Consider the following 13,957-nt stretch of genomic DNA (forward strand, 5'->3'; position numbering starts at 1 on the left):
CCAGCGGGAGGGTAACGGTATGTAAAGCCAGTGGGAGGGTAACGGTATGTAAAGCCAGCGGGAGGGTAACGGTATGTAAAGCCAGCGGGAGGGTAACGGTATGTAAAGCCAGCGGGAGGGTAACGGTATGAAAAGCCAGCGGGAGCGGGCGGGTAACGGTATGTAAAGCCAGCGGGAGGGTAACAGTATGTAAAGCCAGCGGGAGGGTAACGGTATGTAAAGCCAGCGGGAGGGTAACGGTATGAAAAGCCAGCGGGAGCGGGCGGGTAACGGTATGTAAAGCCAGCGGGAGCGAGATGAAGAACTCTGTGGCTTTCTAAGCTTAGAGTGTCTGTCTTATAGAACCATATACTCAAATAGGTCTACTCTGCATCTCAACAAGACCGTATAGACTTCAAATCAGATCCGTTAACTACTTCAGCATCACAGTTCCTTGACAATCAAGATCGCTAGAGATCAGTGACTTGGCGGACTTTATAAATGAATGCCGCATTCATGTATCGTCATTCTGCAGAGTTTCTCCAGTCTATAGGAGGTTTCTCTGAAGTCATTCCTGAGAAGAAGGGCGGTACAGTGTCTGGAACGACTACAGCAGCTGCTAACACTAAGCCAAGGGTCAGCTAAACCAAAACACTGTACAGTGACGTCACAGTTCTGTTAATGGGTTTTGACTGAGAAACGTTCTGAACTAGAGCGACACGCGACAGGAAGTCACACACACACACACACACACCCCATCCTTCCCACTGATTGGGCAACTTCTGCACATGTTTCGGTGTCCCAGTGAGGGAAATACTGTAAATTAAAAGATGATGCTGTTGAGGATAAATACCACTGATGTCATACAAGCCAAAAAAACACCGGTGAGTTGAAAATGTCCACATCATTAAAAAAAACAAAAAAAACTAATGTCATAGAAAACGTTAACGTTTAGTAATCACTATGTTAGATGTACAGTTACCAGACGACATTCCGTCGTATCCCTGGGTTGTTCTGAACAGAATGAAGACATTTGTCTTTTGTGACGAAAACGAGCCGGCAGAAGACACCCTTAAAAGTGAAAACACGACTCCTTTCTATACATACTAAAATAAAAACCATCCGTTTCTCTGAATCGCCCTGTAAAAAGCCTGATACTACAGTGAGGGGAAAAAAGTATTTGATCATTTTATAACATTTTTGACATGCGTTTTTCTGGATTTTTTTGTTGTTGTTATTCTGTCTCTCACTGTTCAAATAAACCTACCATTAAAATTATAGACTGATCATTTCTTTGTCAGTGGGCAAACGTACAAAATCAGCAGGGGATCAAATACTTTTTTCCCCCCCTCACTGTAAGATTTATAAAATACACTTAGTGACTCATTGTTGGGCAATAGAAAAAGCCCCCCCAAAACAATTATGCACATCTCACCCAGATCGCGATTTATAATTGTCCGTTTTTTGGATTGTGTTGTGTGACGGCGGGGATGCAGAGCCGTCTACCAAACTGAACAACTACCAGCATGCTTCCTCTAGTTCCTCGACAGAAACAGCCAGGAGAGCTGAAAAGGCACCTTCTAGTTGAATACTCTTCTTGGAGTCATAAAAGTGCATTGAAACTGTGCAGACTTCGGAGAGATGTTTGTCCACTTGGAGACACCAGTTAGTCCTCTCACTTGTCTTATGTTGAACCTACTCCACATTTTCAGCCCCGTCCCCCCGCACACACAGGCCGATTCAGCCCCGTCCCCCCGCACACACAGGCCGATTCAGCCCCGTCCCCCCGCGCACACAGGCCGATTCAGCCCCGTCCCCGGCAGTAACTCCCCCCACAGGCCCGTCCCCGGCAGTAACTCCCCCCACAGGCCCGTCCCGGCAGTAACTCCCCCCACAGGCCCATCCCGGCAGTAACTCTAATCAGCCTCTAAAGGGTGGGAGGTTTCAGGGCTCAGAGATATGACGTTTTAATGTATACAACACACCGACTTAGACCTACAGTATGGACATCCCAAATGGCATCATATTTCCCACATACTGTAGTTCCCCCTGACCCCCACAGCAGAGACCAGCTGTTTCAGACGAGGATGGAAGGATGCCACACAACTTCAGATTCCTCACTGATGACAAATGCCCGTTAGATTTTTATCCCCCCCTTCCGTCTCAAAAAAGTTTTTTTTTTTGTTTTTTTTTTAAACGTACATTTTCTCATCTCCTCCCAACTGCATGTGCTGCCATAGAAATAGAAGGAATAGAACAGGCATCCCCATTCAATTAAATGATGCAGCCATTGCGAGTGTACCCGTAGGAGCAAAGCAGGAAGTACAAAACAGGAAGTGCTAATATACATTACTGTTCACAAGTTTGGGGTCACTTAGAAATGTCCTTGTTTTTGAAAGAAAAATTTGCTTTTTGTCCATTAAAATAACATCAAATTGATCAGAAATACAGTGTAGACATTGTTAATGTTGTAAATGACTATTGTAGCTGGAAACGGAAGATTTTTAATGGAATATCTACAGGCGTACAGAGGCCCATTATCAGCAACCATCACTCCTGTGTTCCAATGGCACGTTATGTTAGCTAATCGAAGTTTATCATTTTAAAAAGGTTAATTGATCATTAGAAAACTATTTTGCAATTATATTAGCACAGCTCAAAACTGTTCTGATTAAAGAAGCAATAAAACTGGCCTTTAGACTAGTTGAGTATCTGGAGCATCTGCATTGTGGGTTCGATTACAGGCTCAAAATGGCCAGAAACAAAGACCTTTCTTCTGAAACTCGTCAGTCTATTCTTGAGAAACAGACGTCTCACAAGTCCTCAACCAGCAGCTTCATTAAATAGTACCCGCAAAACACCAGTCTCAACGTCAACAGCGAAGAGGCGACTCCGGGATGCTGTTTTTAATGTTAAAAAAGGATTTTCAACCCTTGAGACCTGGATTGTGCATGTGTGCCATTCAGAGGGTGAACAGGCAAGACAAAAAAATTTAAGTGCCTTTGAACGGGGTAATGGTAGTAGGTGCCAGGCGCACCAGTTTGTGTCAAGAACTGCAAAGCCGCTGGGTTTTTCCTATACTCAACAAATTCCTGTGTATATCAAGAATGTTCCACCACCCAAAGGACATCCAGCTAACTTGACACAACTGTGGGAAGCAACGGAGTCAACATGGAACAGCATCCCTGTGGAATGCTTTCGACAGTCCATGCCCTGACGAATTGAGGCTGTTGAGGGCAAAAGGGGGGGTGCAACTCAATATTAGGAAGGTGGTCTTAATGTTTTGTACACTCAGTGTATATTTATGTAGGCCTATCTGATAGAGTTGTCTACCCTACCTGACACAAAAGGATAGAGGATACACAAAGGCAAATGTTCACATACAATCACTGGAGAGATTCATCACTGTATCCAACGCAATACAGCCAGTAGTTGCTCTCTGGGCCCTGCTCTCTGGGCCCTGCTCTCTGGGCCCTGCTCTGAAAGGCGGATTCAGCAGATGCTGAGATCAGGGTGTAGAATGCAAACATACATATGTTTATGACAGTAACCCTTTCAACCAATAAAAAAAAACATTTTTTTGTGGGATTAGGCTGGCTCCAGAATTACATTCCAACTAGCATGTGTTAGTCTGGGAATATTGCGGATTATCAAACTAGATCCTCATTCTCCAGTTAGAAATCCTGAGTGTAGAGGCAGCGTGACACCCTGAGATAAAGTCAACCCGGCACTACGTCATCATTTACCGGAGATGCTCGTCTATAGATGTTATTTATTTTTTACATCCCGACCATATACCTACATTTTAGGCACATGCTGAGCATCAGACAGGCCTGTCATCAGACTGAGGCAAGGTAACATCACTACAGTAGCTCTCTTTAAAACCACTAAACCAGCCTCGTATACATTTTGTAAAGATGAATAGTTTGTTGAGGAGAATAAATAAAAAATAAAATAAAAAAATGTGGCCTATTCGGTATTACGTCCGACATGAACCAACAGTTCTGTGATGAGAATGTGGAAATGACAGGGTGTGAAATCCAGCAACATTTAACGGTGGACCGACAACACGCCTAAAGCAATGCCTCGCCACGCCTTGATCATCTGCCTCGTTTAGAAATGACACTCAAAACTAGGAACATGTCCCCGAATGAGGGCGAGGATACTAAACGGAAACCTTTATTTGGCATTATTCTCTACGGTAATAGTGTTCACAGGCCAGGAACCATCCAAGGCTTTCTCTCTGTGCTTGTCCCTCCTGCGGCATAAAACTACATATTCAATTTATCCTGAAAACGTCTTTTCCAGCTGCAGAAGCCTTCAACTGTAATCTGCTGCCTTCGTTGAAATGCATGAACACTGTAGCCTGGTCTCCTAGTGCATGGTCGGCCTGGAGATAAATCCAGGTTTATTATTGCATTCAAAATGTCTCAACATCTCACCGCTGTTTCATGGTAGCCTGATGTGCTAATCCGATATAATACAGTAACATTGTACAGCATTTAAACTGAACAGCCTCCAATAAAATCAATGCAATGTACATCTGAGATCATTTAGCAAATGCAGCGCAAGAAAATAAAAGGTGGCTTTAAAACGACAGAGAAAGAGAAAGCAAACGGATAACGTTACTTACTGTCACAAATCCAGAATGTTTTCGTCGGGAATCCAACGTAAAACTGGTAGGTTTAAATGTGTCGCAAATCAAGGCAATCTTGTGGTGTTCAGAAGTGAACGGTTTTCACCGCCGTAACGGGCTCACTGCTCCATTCTGGGAAAACCAGCCGGGACTGCGCATCCCATCTAGGCGCGTTCCCGAATTCCTGTTTCCTGTCCAGCCCGAAACCAACGCTGCAATCAGCCTCCACCAATCAACCAAACCCTGCAATCAGCCTCCACCAATCAACCAACCCTGCAATCAGCCTCCACCAATCAACCAACCCTGCAATCAGCCTCCACCAATCAGCCTCCACCAATCAGCCAACCCTGCAATCAGCCTCCACCAATCAACCAACCCTACAATCAGCCTCCACCAATCAACCAACCCTGCAATCAGCCTCCACTAATCAGCCTCCACCAATCAACCAACCCTGCAATCAGCCTCCACCAATCAGCCTCCACCAATCAGCCAACCCTGCAATCAGCCTCCACCAATCAACCAACCCTACAATCAGCCTCCACCAATCAACCAACCCTACAATCAGCCTCCACCAATCAACCAGCCCTGCAATCAGCCTCCACTAATCAGCCTCCACCAATCAACCAACCCTGCAATTAGCCTCCACCAATCAACCAACCCTACAATCAGCCTCCACCAATCAACCAACCCTGCAATCAGCCTCCACCAATCAACCAACCCTACAATCAGCCTCCACCAATCAGCCTCCACCAATCAACCAACCCTACAATCAGCCTCCACCAATCAACCAACCCTGCAATCAGCCTCCACCAATCAACCAACCCTGCAATCAGCCTCCACCAATCAACCAACCCTACAATCAGCCTCCACCAATCAACCAACCCTACAATCAGCCTCCACCAATCAACCAACCCTGCAATCAGCCTCCACCAATCAACCAACCCTGCAATCAGCCTCCACCAATCAACCAACCCTGCAATCAGCCTCCACCAATCAACCAACCCTGCAATCAGCCTCCACCAATCAACCAACCCTACAATCAGCCTCCACCAATCAACCAACCCTACAATCAGCCTCCACCAATCAACCAACCCTACAATCAGCCTCCACCAATCAACCAACCCTACAATCAGCCTCCACCAATCAACCAACCCTGCAATCAGCCTCCACCAATCAACCAACCCTACAATCAGCCTCCACCAATCAGCCTCCACCAATCAACCAACCCTACAATCAGCCTCCACCAATCAACCAATCCTGCAATCAGCCTCCACCAATCAACCAACCCTACAATCAGCCTCCACCAATCAACCAACCCTGCAATCAGCCTCCACCAATCAACCAACCCTACAATCAGTCTCCACCAATCAGCCTCCACCAATCAACCAACCCTACAATCAGCCTCCACCAATCAACGAACCCTACAATCAGCCTCCACCAATCAACCAACCCTACAATCAGCCTCCACCAATCAGCCTCCACCAATCAACCAACCCTGCAATCAGCCTCCACCAATCAACCAACCCTACAATCAGCCTCCACCAATCAACCAACCCTGCAATCAGCCTCCACCAATCAACCAACCCTACAATCAGCCTCCACCAATCAACCAAACCTGCAATCAGCCTCCACCAATCAACCAACCCTACAATCAGCCTCCACCAATCAGCCTCCACCAATCAACCAACCCTACATTCAGCCTCCACCAATCAACCAACCCTGCAATCAGCCTCCACCAATCAACCAACCCTACAATCAGCCTCCACCAATCAACCAACCCTACAATCAGCCTCCACCAATCAACCAACCCTGCAATCAGCCTCCACCAATCAACCAAACCAAGCTAAAACAAACGCAATTTATTTGAGAGGCAATCGTAATAACACTGACTGGTCAGTTTATTAGGAACACCTCTCTGAAAATGAATCGCTCATACAGAGAGGGAGTCACGTGGCCATATCTTGCTGTACATAAAGCAGGCAGACAGGTGTCAAGGCCTTCAGGTAAAGAGCGGTCTCCATTTCAACTGGAAGGAGTACAGGGTTTCAGCTCTCAAGGAGCCTGAAAAGAGTTTGACTTGGAAAAGTGTCATGTTTTCATCAAGGAAGTCACTCCAATCCTTAAGGGAGAAGGATTGGAGTGAAAAAGAGAGGAGGTTGAAAAAGACAGAGGATGAGTTTGAATCTGTTAAAGTTGATAATAACAAGGGTGAGGGTATGACGAAGAACATTGGTGTCAAGTTCAAAACAGAGTGAGCCGGACACCAGTTTGGGTTCTGGAGGTGAAAAGGGTAGAAGGTGAGGAGCCCGAGCCTTGCATTGATGGACATGATAAAAATACAGTTGAAGTCTGAAGTTTACATACACCTTAACCAAATACATTTAAACTCAGTTTTTCACAATTCCTAGCATTTAATCCTTGTAAGAATTCCCTGTCTTAGGTCAGTTCGGATCACCACTTTATTTTAAGAATGTGAAATGTCAGAATGATAGTAGGGAGAATGATTTATTTCAGCTTTTATTTATTTCATCACATTCCCAGTGGGTCAGAAGTTTACATACACACAATTAGTATTTGGTAGCATTGCCTTTAAATTCTTTAACTTGGGTCAAACGTTTCAGGTAGCCTTCCACAAGCTTCCCACAATAAGGGGGGCAGATGACAAAGACAAAGACGTCTGACCGCTACGCCATCTTGGATGTGATGTTATGACCCCCTCCTCAGTAACTTATTCCAGAAGGTTATTGGGAAACAAGCACTTTGTTCCTCGAAATTAGTCTGTTCATTTGAACTAAACCAGCTGCTAAATCGTTCAGTTGACATCTTGACTACATCTTGTCTAGGCTACTGTAGTCTATCTGAGATGAGATGTAGGCCTTTCAGGGGCTATAGGATACCTGCCTGTATCTAAGCAAACCATGGCAAAGTTGAATTACAATCATAAACCCAGATTTTAGTCTGTAGCCTATGCCTATTGGAATTGACAAGTCAATTTCGCAAATGGGCCATTTATAACTGTTTGTATTCTTAACATCGGGGCACATAAAACAGCGCAATTACCAGAGAATAGCCTAACATTCGTTTTTTTGTTCATCCAAGTGTTTCTTGCTCAGAGATTGATTTCCTATAGTTATGCACATGTGCGAAGGGGATTTATTTATAATTATAAACCTGGTTCGAGCCTTGAATGCTGATTGGCTGAAAGCTATGGTATATCAGACCGTATACCACGGGTATGACAAAAACATGACTTTTTACTGTTCTAATTACATTGGTAACCAGTTTATAATAGTAATAAAGCATCCTGGGGGTTTTTGTGGTATATGGCCAATATACCCCGGCTAACGGTTGTATCCAGGCACTCTGCATTGTGTCATGCGTAAGAACAGCCCTTAGCAGTGGTATACTGGCACTACACCACACCCCCTTGTAACTTATTGCTTAATGCTAGCAGCCAAACGACGTAAATCGACGTAATAAAGCATGCAGTAATTATTATTTTGATGTCACTACAAGTTACTATGATATTCCTTTTTAATTGGCTTGATAATGTTATGGAAAAATTGTTTATTTTATAAATATGACGACTCCTCTCTTACAGTAAAATTTTTTTTTTTTTTTTTTTTTTTGAGTGATGAGTGATCATTGGGCTAGACATTTTCGCTTGACCTGGCAACCCTGCCCCTCCCCTCGACAACACGAAGAAAACGCCTGTGACAATTCTAAACGTTTCGCCTCCTTTTTTCTTTGTTCTGTTATTAAAACAGGTATGTGGTATATAACACAAGCACATTATCTATACAAAATGTTTAAATTGATATCCAGGGCCTGAGATGACATCACTACAGCTACTTTATCTGACCCTTCGATATAGAGGAATGATGGAATGCCACTTTTGTAGTCTCAAAAGGCACATTTCTAACACTGACTTTACATTCTCCTCTTCTTACTTACCACACGTCCAGAGATAACAGATATCTAAACTAAAGTAAAGAGGACACAGGTTTCCTTCTTTAATGAAAGAAAAGGTCTATGCTTTGGTGTGATTATGATTTCCACTCCTGGTAGTTCTGTGGAACCACCACCACATTGAGGTTAAACCTTTCACTTCCTCTTCACTCTGTTAGCTGTGTCAACTCTCTCCTAACCCACCTCATAGTCATACCCAGAGAGCAGGGGTTTGCCTTGCAGGGGAGAGGTGTTAAACTGTGACTGGCTCTTCCTTCTTACCAAATAAAATGTTCAAACCAAGACCTTATGACGACAGACTGCCTTTTGGATAGCATATGCCCCCTAGTGGATGAAAGCTATAACTACAGCATTACCAGAAGAGCACTGTCTTATTGAAAGAGTTGAGGAACAAAATACAATACAAGATCAGAACAGAACAGAACAGGTAGGCCTTCTACAGTGATGAAATCAAACCACTGGAGGAAAAAAAACTAAAACCAGCGAAATGGCACGAGGAACTCAAGGCTTTAGCCAACATCTCCAAGTTTGTGCCTTCCTCCCACATTGCGGGGCTTAACCCAGATGATGGCAGAGGAATAGCACCAAGGAACTTGAAGCTCTCGACCCGCTCCTCTACAGCTTAGTGATGTGGACACCGAGGAACTTGAAGCTCTCGACCCGCTCCTCTACAGCTTAGTGATGTGGATGGGGGCGTGCTCGCCCCTCCGTTTCCTGTGGTCCACGATCGGCTCTTTTGTTTTGCTGACGTTGAGGGAGAGGTTGTTGTCCTGGCGCCACACTGCCAGGTCTCTGACCCCCTCCCTATAGGCTCACACCACACCACCAGGTCTCTGACGACCTCCCTATAGGCTGTCTCATCACACCACACCGCGAGGTCTCTGACCTCCTCCCTGTAGGCTCATACCACTTCCATAGATAACAGATAACTAAACTAAGGTAAAGAGGACACAGTTTTCCTTCTTTAATGAAAGAAAAGGTCTATGCTTTGGTGTGATTATGATTTCCACCCCTGGTAGTTCTGTGGAACCACCACCACATTGAGGTTAAACCTCTCATTTTCTCTTCACTCTGTTAGCTGTGTCAACTCTCTCCTAACCCACCTCATAGTCATACCCAGAGAGCAGGGGTTTGCCTTGCAGGGGAGAGGTGTTAAACTGTGACTGGCTGTCTGATTGTATGATGGCGCTGAAGCAGAAGGCAGACATTTTACGTGCCTTCAACCGATTGATTTGTTGGTTAATCTGCGTTGTTTGTAACTTATTATTTTTTTAACTTATTTTGAACATAATGTTGCCGCTACCGTCTCTTATGACCGAAAATAACTTCTAGACATCAGGACTGCGATTACTCACCACGGATTAGCAGAATCCTTTTTCTTCTTTCACGACTCTGATGAGCCCGAGGCGGAGGATATAAGGCTCCTTCGGGAACAGGTCCCGACCCCAGTGATCTGCGTGAAGAGGAGGTGGAGAAAGAGAGGCCGGAGAGCGGGCTGCCTTCGGAGAATTTGAAGGCGATCAAAGAAATCCCGCTATGCCCTCTGACGAACCATCAAACAGGCAAAGCATCAATAGAGGACTAAGATCGAGTCGTACTACACTGGCTCCGATGCTCGTCGGATGTGGCAGGGCTTGCAAACCATGATAGACTACAAAGGGAAGTACAGCCTGGAGCTGCCCAGTGACACGAGCCTACCAGATGAGCTAAACTACTTCTATGCTCACTTCGAGGCAAATAACACTGAAACATTCATGAGAGCACCAGCTGTACCGGAAGGTTTGTGATCACGCTCTCCGCAGCCGATGTGAGTAAGACCTTTAGACAGGTCAACATCACAAGGCCGCAGGCCTGACAGATTACAAGGACATGTACTGCGAGCATGCGCTGACCAACTGGCAAGTGTCTTCACTGACATTTTCAACCTCTCCCTGTCCGAGTCTGTAATACCAACATGTTTCAAGCAGACCTCCATAGTCCCTGTGCCCAAGAACACTAAGGTAACCTGCCTAAATGACTACCAACCCGTAGCACTCACGTCTGTAGCCACCAACTGCTTTGAAAGGCTGGTCATGGCTCACAACACCATCCTCCCAGAAACCCTAGACCCACTCCAATTTGCATACCGCCCTAACAGATCCACAGATGATGCAATCTCTATTGCACTCCACACTGCCCTTTCACACCTGGACAAAAGGAGCACCTATGTGAGAATGCTGTTCCTTGACTACAGCTCAGCCTTCAACACCATAGTACCTCAAAGCTCATCAATAAGCTAAGGTCCCTGGGACTAAACACCTCCCTCTGCAACTGGATCCTGACTTCCTGACGGGCCGCCCCCAGGTGGTGAGGGTAGGTAACAACCCATCTGCCACGCTGATCCTCAACACAGTTGCCCCTCAGTGGTGCGTGCTCAGCCCCCTCCTGTACTCCCTGTTCATTCATGACTGCATGGCCAGGCACGACTCCAACACCATCATTCAATTTGCTGATGACACAACAGTGGTAGGCCTGATCATCAACAACAACGAGACAGCCTATAGGGAGGAGGTCAGAGACCTGGCCGTGTGGTGCTAGGACAACAACCTCTCCCTCAACGTGATCAAGACAAAGGAGATGATTTTTGACTACAGGAAAAAGAGGACTGAGCATGCCCCCACTCTCATCGACAGGGCTGCAGTGGAGCAGGTTGAGAGCTTCAAGTTCCTTGGTGTCCACATCGCCAACAAACTAACATGGTCCAAACACACCAAGACAGTCGTGAAGAGGGCATGACAAAGCCTATTCCCCCTCAGGAAACTAAAAAGATTTGGCATGGGTCCTCAGATCCTCAAAAGGTTCTACTGCTGCACCATCGAGAGCATCCTGACTGGTTGCATCACTGCCTGGTATGGCAGCTGCTCGGCCTCCGACCGCAAGGCACTACAGAGGGTAGTGCGAACGGCCCAGTACATCACTGGGGCCGAGCTTTCTGCCATCCAGGACCTCTATACCAGGCAGTGTCAGAGGAAGGCCCTAAAAATTGTCAGACTCCAGCCACCCTTGTCATAGACTGTTCTCTCTACTACCGCACGGCAAGCGGTACCAGAGCGCCAAGTCTAGGTCCAAGAGGCTTTTAAACAGCTTCTACCCCCAAGCCATTAGACTCCTGAACGTCTAATCAAATGGCTACCCAGACTATTCACACTGCCCCCCCCCCCCCGCCACTCTCTGTTGTCATCTATGCATAGTCACTTTAATTAACTCTACCTACATGTACATACTACCTCAACTAACCGGTACCCCCTGTATATAGTCTCCACATTGACTCTGTACCGGTACACCCTGTATATAGCCTCCACATTGACTCTGTACCGTAATACCCTGTATAGAGCCTCCACATTGACTCTGTATCGGTACCCCCTGTATATAGCCTTCACATTGACTCTGTACGGGTACCCCCTGTATATAGCCTCCACATTGACTCTGTACCGTAATACCCTGTATATAGCCTCCACATTGACTCTGTACCGGCACCCCCTGTATATAGCCTCCACATTGACTCTGTACCGGTACCCCCTGTATATAGCCTCCACATTGACTCTGTACCGTAATACCCTGTATATAGCCTCCACATTGACTCTGTACCGGTACCCCTGTATATAGCCTCCACATTGACTCTGTACCGGTACCCCCTGTATATAGCCTCCACATTGACTCTGTACCGGCACTTCCCTGTATATAGCCTCCACATTGACTCTGTACCGGCACTCCCCTGTATATAGCCTTCACATTGACTCTGTACCGGCACCCCCTGTATATAGCCTCCACATTGACTCTGTACCGGCACTCCCCTGTATATAGCCTCCACATTGACTCTGTACCGGCACTCCCCTGTATATAGCCTCCACATTGACTCTGTACCGGCACCCCCTGTATATAGCCTCCACATTGACTCTGTACCGGTACCCCCTGTATATTGACTCTGTACCGTAATACCCTGTATATAACCTCCACATTGACTCTGTACCGGTACCCCCTGTATATAGCCTCCATATTGACTCTGTACTGGTACCCCCTGTATATAGCCTCCACATTGACTCTGTACCGGTACCCCCTGTATATAGCCTCCACATTGACTCTGTACCGTAATACCCTGTATATAGCGTCCACATTGACTCTGTACCGTAATACCCTGTATATAGCCTCCACATTGACTCTGTACCGCAATACCATGTATATAGCCTCCACATTGACTCTGTACCGTAACACCCTGTATATAGCCTCCACATTGACTCTGTACTGGTACCCCCTGTATATAGCCTCCATATTGACTCTGTACTGGTACCCCACTGTTTATATTGTTATTTTTTACTGCTGCTCTTTAATTGCTTGTTACTATTATCTCTTGTTCTTATCCATATGTTTTTTTTAAAAATATGGTTCTCGTAAGTAAGCATTTCACCTGTTGTATTCGGTGCATGTGACTAATAACATTTGATTTGAATTGAGTCCAAATTGGAACCCTACATAGTGCCCTACTTTTACAACAGTTGGGCACTATATGGAATAGGGTGCTCTTTGGGTTGCAGAAAACAGACTTAAAAACATGTTTACAGCTCTTCAGATTATAGCAGAGTACAGCAGCCATGATGTAATTTATAGGAGAAGAGGGAGGGAGGAGAGAGAAGGGTGTTGAGGACATGGAAGACTCAAAAAGCAGAAACACCCTACATATACAGTAGAAGTCAAAAGTTTACATACACTTAGGTTGAAGTCATTGAAACTCGTTTTTCAACCACTCCACAAATTTCTTGTTAATTTTTTTTACAAACTATAGTTTTGGCAAGTCGGTTAGGACATCTACTTTGTGCATGACACAAGTAATATTTTCCAACAATTGTTTACACACAGATTATTTCACTGTATACATACACTAAGTTGACTGTGCCTTCTAAACAGCTTGGAAAATTTCAGAAAATGATGTCATGGCTTTAGAAGCTTCTGATGGACTAATTGACATCATTTGAGTCAATTGGAGGTGTACCTGTGGATGTATTTCAAGGCCTGCCTTCAAACCCTGTGCTTCTTTGCTTGACATCATGGGAAAATCAAAAGAAAATCAGCCAAGACCTCAGAAAAAAATGTGCAGACCTTCACAAGTCTGGTTGATCCTTGTGAGCAATTTCCAAACACCTGAAGGTACCACGTTCATCTGTACAAACAATAGTACACAAGTATAAACACCATGGGACCACGCAGCCGTCATACCGCTCAGGAAGGAGACGCGTTCTGTCTCCTAGAGATGAACGTACATTGGTGCGAAAAGTGCAAATCAATCCCAGAACAGCAAAGGACCTTGTGAAGATGCTGTAGGAAACAGGTACAAAAGTA

At 45.4% G+C, this 13,957-nt stretch overlaps 1 protein-coding gene across 4 annotated transcripts in view; it reads right to left on the bottom strand.

Moving 5' to 3' along the window:
* Nucleotides 1-4,864, bottom strand: part of LOC115155416 (ras-associated and pleckstrin homology domains-containing protein 1) — a 136,088-nt gene extending 131,224 nt beyond the window's left edge. The window contains exon 1 of one of the 4 annotated variants that reach the window (XM_029702018.1): nt 4,613-4,864. The gene's annotated coding sequence lies outside the window, so the exon portion shown is untranslated. Of the gene's footprint in view, nt 1-1,414; nt 1,556-4,612 lie in introns of those variants that run through there. The other 3 variants (XM_029702016.1, XM_029702020.1, XM_029702017.1) reach the window with 3 other exon arrangements.
* Nucleotides 4,865-13,957: the final 9,093 nt, after the last annotated feature.

This window comes from Salmo trutta, chromosome 20 (assembly GCF_901001165.1).
Source record: "Salmo trutta chromosome 20, fSalTru1.1, whole genome shotgun sequence".
NCBI lineage: Eukaryota > Metazoa > Chordata > Actinopteri > Salmoniformes > Salmonidae > Salmo > Salmo trutta.